This window comes from Trichosurus vulpecula, chromosome 1, assembly GCF_011100635.1.
Source record: "Trichosurus vulpecula isolate mTriVul1 chromosome 1, mTriVul1.pri, whole genome shotgun sequence".
Taxonomy (NCBI): domain Eukaryota; kingdom Metazoa; phylum Chordata; class Mammalia; order Diprotodontia; family Phalangeridae; genus Trichosurus; species Trichosurus vulpecula.
Window position 1 is genome coordinate 601,837 of NC_050573.1, and position 8,641 is coordinate 610,477.

General features: G+C 44.9%; 1 pseudogene; it reads left to right on the plus strand.

The window, feature by feature from the left end:
* LOC118830274 lies at nt 1-898 on the plus strand (annotated as a pseudogene).
* Nucleotides 899-8,641: the final 7,743 nt, after the last annotated feature.

The window sequence follows — 8,641 nt, forward strand, 5'->3', positions numbered from 1 at the left end:
ATGAGCGTGGAAATGAAGGAAGCTGCTACAGAGCTAAGCCTTTCTGTGGCAGAAACTCCCAAGCAAAGATTCATGAGTGATGGTCCCTCTGCCTTCAATTGGAGAGAAGTCTGCAAAACGCCTGAGAGTATCCAAACTGGAGAGAAACTGTATGGCTATAATCAATGTGGAAAGACATTTACATGTAAGAACAGTCTTGTTATGTATAGAAGAATCCTCCATGCAGAAAAACTTTATGAACTTAATCAATGTGAGAAGGCTTTTAGAGAGAAGGGGTGTCTTATTGCACATCAGAGAACACACACGGCAGAGAAACCTTATGAATGTAATCACTGTGGAAAGACTTTTAGAGATAAGCTCAGTCTTATTATACATACTAAAATCCACACTGGAGAAAAACCTTATGAATGTAATCACTGCAGAAAAGCTTTCCAATGCAGGGAAAGTCTTATTACACATCAGATAGCACACATTGGAGAGAAACCTTATGAATGTAATCAATGTGGAAGGACTTTTATAGGCAAATATGGTGTTGTTATACATGAAAGAATCCACACTGGAGAGAAACCTCATGAATGTAAGCAATGTTAAAAGACTTTTGCACAGAAAGTCAGTTGTTATGCATAGTAGAATCCACACTGGAGAGAACACTTATGAATGTAAGCAATGTGAAAAGAATTTCAGATATAGGAAGTCTGTTGTTGTACATCAGAAGATGCACACTGGAGAGAAACCTTATGAATGTAAGCAATGTAGAAAGACTTTTATATGCAAATATGGTCTTGTTATGCATGAAAGAATCCACACTGGAGAGAAACCTTATGAATGTAAGCAATGTGAAAAGGCTTTTGCCCAGAAAGTTAGTTTTGTTATACATGAAAGAATCCACACTGGAGAGAAACCTTATGAATGTAATAAATGTGGAAAAACTTTTCAATTTAGGGACAGTCTTATTACACATCAGAGAATCCACACTGGAGAGAAACCTTATGAATGTAATCCATGAGGAAAGAGTTTTACATGGAAATGTGACTTGTTAAACATGAAAGAATTCACACTGGCGAGAAACCGTAAGAATGTAGTCAATGCAGAAAGACTTTTACATGTAAGCGCTGTCTTGTTAAACACAGAGCAATCCACACTGGAGAGAAGCCTTATTTATGTAATCATTGTGGAAATCCTTTTGCATTTAAGAATTGCCTTGTGAATCATGGGAGCATCCACACTGGAGAGAAACCTTTTGAATTTACTCAGTGTGGAAAGACTTTTACAAGGAAGGTCTCTCTTATTGTACATCCAAGAATCCTCACTGGAGAGAAACCTTATGAGTGTAGCCAGTGTGGAAAGGCTTTTAAACAGAGAAACCATCTTAACCAACAGCAGAACATCCACACTGGAGAGAGACCTTATGAACTTCAGGCTAAAGTCAATCCTTGTGTACCTTCAGAGAATTCATGTGAGACGTAGGAGTCTTCTGACCTGAATGAGGAAAGGCATTAAAATGGAGTACAGAGATTCATAGCAGAAAATTCACTCGGGATGCAAGCCATCTATGAACTCCCTATGGGAAGGCTTGCAACCAGAGATCATCTCTTATCCTCTCATCAGAGGATTTATAATGAAAAGAAACCTCATGAATGTGCTTAGTGGAACGTGCCTTACTCTAGAACATGGAGGTCACAGGTGAAGGTGAAATTTTGTGTCTGAATATAACAGAAAGATGAGAAAAGGAAAATATTTCATGTCGACCTTCCAGGTTGCACAACCAGAAAAGGAGGCAATTGTCGGATAAAGTGCAGAACTATGTAAAAGAATACATCTGGATGTTTTCATAACAAGGAAAAGACTTTGTGCCAATCTTTTGTCAACTGGGGAACAATCTTTGGTGAAGGGAAGAAATCAGATTTGTTTGATGAAGGATATTAGAACTGGAGCAGTTGAGGGGAATGTTGTGTTCTCCCACAGCCACCTGCATGCTTGTATTGAGAGTCGATCCAGGCCACTGCAGGTGAGAGTCAAGAAACTTCTCATTAAGTTGAGATCATTTCTGCCTCCTCACTGGGAAGTATCACAATGAGCAGCAGGAAATGGGGCAGCAATCACATTTTAAGAAGGCACAGAGACACGCTCTGAAGAATGTAGAGTAACAGAGTGGGAGAGGGCAGAGCTCTCAGCCTGGGAATGGGATGGGGAAGGGAGGCAGAATGAGGAAGAGAAGGGAGGGGGAGAAGCAGAAAACATCTCTGCCCCAACCATGGCTTAGAGTTGGGATCCCTAGACAGCTTGGACTAGGGGTGGCTGGGGATGCAGTGGATGACCTTGGCATCTTCCATGTCTGCCCGAGCTTGAAGCCCTCCACAGAGCCTGCTTCAGCCACCTTCATGTCTGTTGGAAGAAATTGTTCTCATCTGCCCATTCCTGGGTGGGAGGGCATTATTCTTGTGCTTGGGGTTGGCACCCCCTCCCTGACCCATGGGTTTGTGGCCTTTCAGTAACTCTCAAGCTGGCTTAGCCAGAGGCAGATTAGCAAGGGTGGCTGCTGGGCATGCTACAGCTTCTTGGGGCCACAGGGGAGAGTTGGGTGAGAGGTGGACCCCTAAGGAGTGTGAAAAGGGCTCAGCCAGGCCTCCCACTAGAGGGGCTAGTCCTCCTTGAACAGCCATGTACCTGGAAAGCAAGAGGGGTGGGGCTAAAGACACCCTAGCAAGAGGGAGAGAATGTTCCCAGCATGGGGAACAGCCATTGGAAAGGCCAAGTCAGGAGATCAGGTCTTGGTCAAACATGAGCCACGAGGACAGTGACCCTGGGTCAGAGAGGAGGAGGAGGAGGAAGAGAGGAGTGAGGTGTAAGAAGACTGGAAAGGGGGTGGGGCTGGTTATATGTACCTGCTGTGGGCCAGGCACCTTGTCCATTTTAGCTCATTTGATTCTGCTGCCAGAATTGTCAGGGTCCTTGTTAGTGACATTCTGAATAAGGCACGTGGAAACACACATGTACACAGAAACCAACACACGAGCACACGCACTCCCAAATGCACACACCTAAACACACATGTACATGCAGATATAGATTGAGATGTAGATTTTCCCCTCCTGAGGTCTGGGACTGGCCCAGAGATTGGGGTGTGATCAGGTAAGTCCCTTAGGTAGAAAAAGGTAGAGAGAGGTGAATTTTTGAAAAAAGAGTTTAAAGTATTAATGTGATAAATGGCCTTTAGTGTTTGCAATAAATCCAAGAAAACAATGTCTTCCTTTTGAGTTCATTATTTAATTGGCCTGTTTACCTCCTAGTGGGAAGCTGGGTGGCCTAGTGGATAGAGTCCTGGGCCTAAAATTCTTGCAGAGTTCAGATTGGCCTCAGGTACTTCCAAGTTGTGTGACCCTGGCCAAGTCACCCAACCTTGTTTGCCTCGGCTTTCTTATTTATAAAATGAGCGGGAGAAGGAGATGCAAATCATTCTAGTGTCCTTGACATGAAAACCCCAAATGGGGTCAGGAAGGACCGGAGAAGGCCAAAGCTACTGAACAACAAGCTCCCAGTCCTTGGAAGGCAGGGCTTGTGAAGGGGAGGCAGACTGGGTCCTGAGGTCCTGACCTAGGATGAGACTGGAGGAAGGGGCTCACATCCTGGGGGCCTCTGAAGCTGGTCACTGGGGGGCTTCTTGGGAGTAGGAGAAGCCTCCCCAAGTGTGATGGCTGGAAGCAGGAGCTGAGGTCACTCTACCTTCCCTGGAGGTCAGATCCTTCTGTTTTCCCTAGAGCTGGGATCTCTCAGCCTTCCAGAAGCCACCTCTGGGGGTACAGGTCCCAGCTATGACTAAGCCAGGGTCCTACAAAGGTCTTGGCCTCTGCTGGCTGCCTTTGCCACTGGGTCTCATCCTCTTCATCTGACCTTGTGGTAAGTGTCCTCCAGCTCCACCAGGACCATGCCTCTCTCATGGCCAGACTTCTGTTGGAACTCCCTGCCCCTAACTCTTCTCTAGACTCCAGATCATTTACAAATGTCTGGGTCACCCTCCCCAGATGGACTTCTGGTTCACACTTTCTCCAACTTTAGTCTTGCCTACAGGGACCCAAAACTCTTATTTTCAGCCTTCCCATTAGGACCCACGTGTCCTGTCTCCCTGTCTCTAGCTCCTGCCTTCAGATGGCCCCTGTAAGGATCCCCCAGTTCTGCCTTCCCTGATGACTCCACTTTGGACACAGTTACCAAAGCTCTCTCCTGGTTCCCCTTATCTGCACCCATGGCTCTGAGGATGGTTCCCTGTTAATCTCAGGCCTGTGGCTCCCTGTCTCCACTTTCCCTTTAGGGATTCCAAGCCAAAGCTCTACCAGAGGATCCCAACAGTCCTCCCCAGGCTCTAGTTGGACCTCAGGACACAGTCATCCTGCTTCCCCTGGCTCAGGGTCCCCCTGGAGCCCTTCTGTCACTCCAGTGTCTCTAACCTCCCCGCATGAGCTATGTTAGGTTGTCTTGCCTTCTAGACCCCAGCCCTGCTCCACTTCCCCAGGCCTCCTGCTCCCCTGCCTCCGGTCCCACGCCAGGGGGCTGAAACCAAGACTGAATTTTGTCTTCCACTCTCAGGCTTCCCCTGATTATGCCCTGGTGGCTCCATTCAAGAGCCCTCCCCCTCCTCAACCTTCCCTATCTTGCCTCCTAGATCAAGAAGTCAATCTGTTGTGTAGGGGAAAAGGAATTCAAGGCGGGTAAAAGACCATTTGGAGGAAGAGCTCTGACTCTCGGGTCATTGAGGCTATGACTGGTCTCACCCCACCTGGGATCCCAAACCCCTTCCTCCTCTGGGGTCTCCATTGTTCATTCTTCTTCCTCTAAAAGGACTAGTAACGTGAGGATGCTGATGTCTTGATTTGCAAGTGAATTAGATTTGAGTGGGGCAGAACTGTACAAAGTCATCAGCTTCACCTCCTGGTTAGAAATTCCCTTGTGTTGCCTTCAGATCCAGCCCCCTTGGAGATCCAAGAATCATGCCTTCCTACTGGCCTACCTAGCCTTGGACACAGTAACCAAAGGTATCTCCTGGTCCCCCTTATCTGCAGCCAGGGCTCTGGGGCTGGTTCCCTGTCAGATCCCAGGCATGTGGCTCCCTGTCTCTAGTTTCCCTCTAGGGATTCCAAGCCTAAGCTTGATTTACATGAAACTGCAAATCCACCATGCACAAGTTGCTATTCCTTTCAAATGTACAACAAAATTATGATGTAGTTTTTTTCTTTTATTCTTCCCTCTCCAAACCCTGCTGCCCTAGAAATGGCTGCCCTTGGGCATAAATAGGTGTGTGTATGTAAGTTATTCCCTACGTACTTCTATTTATCAGTTCTTTTCTCTGGATGCAGATAACATCTATCTTTATATGTCCTCTATAGCTAATTTAGGTGTTTGTAATAGACAAAATAACTTCTTCACTCAAAGTCATTCTTAAAATAATATTTCTGTTACTGTATAGAATATTCTCTTGGTTCTGCCATTTCCCACTTCAGTGTCTCATGCAAATCTTCCCATGTTTTTCTAAAATCTTGAGGTCATTATTTTTTATAGCATGGTAGTGTTCCATCACAATCATATACACAATTTCTTCAACCATTCCCAAATGATGGGCATCTCTGAAGTTTTCAATTCCTTGCCCGCACAAAGAGAGCTCCTATAAACATTTTAGAACATATATGCTATTTTCCTTTTTCCTTAATCATGTTTACAAATAGACCAAGTATTGCTATGCCCACATAATTCCAGATGGCTCTCCAAAATGTTTGGATCATTTTACAATTCCACCAACAATGTATTTGTTTCCCAATTTTTCCACTTTTCTCTAACATTCGCCACTTTCCCATTCTACCATTTGGGTTTGTATTTTTTTGCTTGTGGTCCCTTTCATTATGGAATGAAAGGATATGTTGATTTTTTCTGCCTTTTTATATTTGTTTGCAGCATCTCTCTGCCCTAGTGGTTTTCAAAGAAGTTTCATGTGTTGCAAAGAAATAGGCATATTCCTTCGTGGTCCCATTTAGAAGATGCCATATCTTTTAACTCTAGTTTCTCCACAAATGTGCTTCTTTCTCCTGCTTTCATCTCATTCTATGTTTCTTACTTCTCATTTTCCTCTCAGTTTCTCATGTAGATTTCTCTTTCTCTCTTCCCATTCAACTTGTCCTGTTCAGTAGCTTTTGAATTCCATGCCTTTTTCTTTCCCATTCCAACATGGGATTTCTCTCTCTCTTTTCATTGTCCATCTCCTCTTTCTGTTTTACCTAGATTATCATTCTCTGATTCATACACCCTAAAGGTGTAAAATGTGTTCAAGAAGGACTGATACCTCTGATTGGTGAAAGTCTCCTGAGAACACTATGGAAACATTTGGCCCATCTCTCCAGGATCCTGTCTTTATCAGTAATTAAGGTGGCAGTGAATAGGTGAGCTGCAGAATATATCTTTTGCCTACAAAGAGCCTTCAGGGCATCATGAAAGCATTGTATAGTGTTACTGTAAGTGCCAAACTGAATTTCCTGTGCCTTCTGAATGAGCCAAGAATCCTGCATCTCTCTGAGCTCCACTTTTACTTTGCTTTGATGGAGTCAAATGTTGCATTCTTAGAGATGGATGAAGTACCCTGCTGGGAACCCCTGTGGAGATCTTGTTTTTCATTTAGCAGCTTCTGAATTTCCCCATCATTTTCATCAAACCGGTCTTGATGTTTGTTCCTGTTCTGATCCACATGAGTAAATGGAGTGCTGTGCACCACTTCTCTGAAAGCTTCCCACTCCTATTCTGTTCAATTGCTACCAACTCTGTGTTTGCTCAACTTTCCCACCAAACTGGTCCTGCTCAGAGAAGAGCTCTAATCTGTTGACAATAAGTCTTCTGCTAGTCATTTTGCCCTGGGATTGATGCTTTTGTTGGAGGCAAATATGTAGTTTGGAGATGATCAGTCTATGATTGGTCCAGCACTCTGTGCCACACATCGCCTTTGTCAGTCTCACATCTTGTCTGTCTCTTCTCCTTACAATCACAGAGTGTATTAGATGCCAATGTTTGCTGCAAGGGTGCATCCACAAAGTTTTATTGGGTTTAGGTAAAAGGAAGAAAGTTTTGGTGCTGGGAAGGTCATGAGATGCACAAGTCTTAATGGTAAGTGACCATTGCTGTTGCTGTTTCCAGCATTACTCCCCAGGATTCTCTGCCATTAGTCTCAGCTTACTCTAGCGTTAAAGTCATCCAGAATTATATCAGCTTGTTTTCTTTTGGCATATTGATGATTAGTGTCTCCAGGACTTCTGAAAATTTTTCTTTGACCTCTTCCAGGTTCATCATGGTGGGAGCATAGGCACTGATGCTGGTGGCCTGATGTTTTCCTGCCAATGGCAATTACATTGTCAGGAGCCTGTCATTCATTCCCTTTGGTGGGCATACAAGCCTGTTGACTAGATTAGTATCAATGGGAAACCTACACCAGCTGCATGGTGCTCCTGTTCACTGAATTTCCCCCTTATTTTCAGAAAACCCTGTATCCAGCTCCAGCTTCTGTAAACTGGCCTTCCTTTGCCAGCTTCATTTCGCTCAGGGCTGCTGTTTGGTTGTGATATCTGCTGAATCCTCTTGAAACAAGAGCTGTTCAACTTTCAGGTCTACTGAAATTTGTGTTGTACATAAGTGTGTGAAAATTCCACACACTGATATGTGAGTGGAATCATCTTTGCAGTTTTTGTACCTTTTTTTTGTATGTTTTGACTGAAGGGTGGGATCCCTACCTGCTACGGTAATCAGGCCAGAGTTGGGTAAGCAGACAATTTTTAGGGCACCTTTTCTGGCCCCTTCATCACACCAGGAGGTGAGGAGTGAGGTCCTTAAAAGGTTCCTCAGACACCCAGGTGGCTGCCAAATCCCACTGCTGATTCCAGTGAAAAGATGACCAGATATCCTGGGTCACCTGTGTGCAGGTGCCTTCTTATAGCACCCAGTGTATCCTGGCCTCCTGGTTTCTCACTTGCCTATCACCACAGTACTTAGAGAAAAGTAAAAGTGGTAAAATGGTGTGGGTGATGTCTTTTGACTCACTCACAAATTGGATTTAAGTGAGGCAGAGCCACACAAGGTCATAGGCCTCACTCTCTCTTCCATGGATGTTACATGGAATCAAGATGACATACAGTGGATGACTTTGGCATCTTTTATGTCTAACCAAGCCTGCGTCAGCCACCTTAATGTCCGTTGGAACAAATTGTTCTCATCCACCCATTGCACTGGGGAAGTCTTCATGTGGCTGGGGTAGACACCCACATAACTCACTGATGGGTTTGAGAGCCCTCAGTTTACCTCCACCTGGTTTCTCCTCTCTGCTGAGATGGTTTACAGGGGTGTGGCCAGTGCACTTGCTACAGCTTCTTGGAGCCACAGGTGAGTTAGGTGGACCAGGTGGACACCAAAGATGGAGAGCAGCCCTGAAAAGGGCTCAGAAGCCCCCATACAGCACATACTCCTCTTCCCTGAACAGACCTCACCCCCGATAAGATCGAGTCAGTCTGACCTAATTATCTTTTATTCTTACAGCTCCTAATAATGCCCAATTTTAAGTCTATTTTGCCTTAACATCTGGTCTCCTTGTAGAAGGGCAAACATCACAGTTACCAGG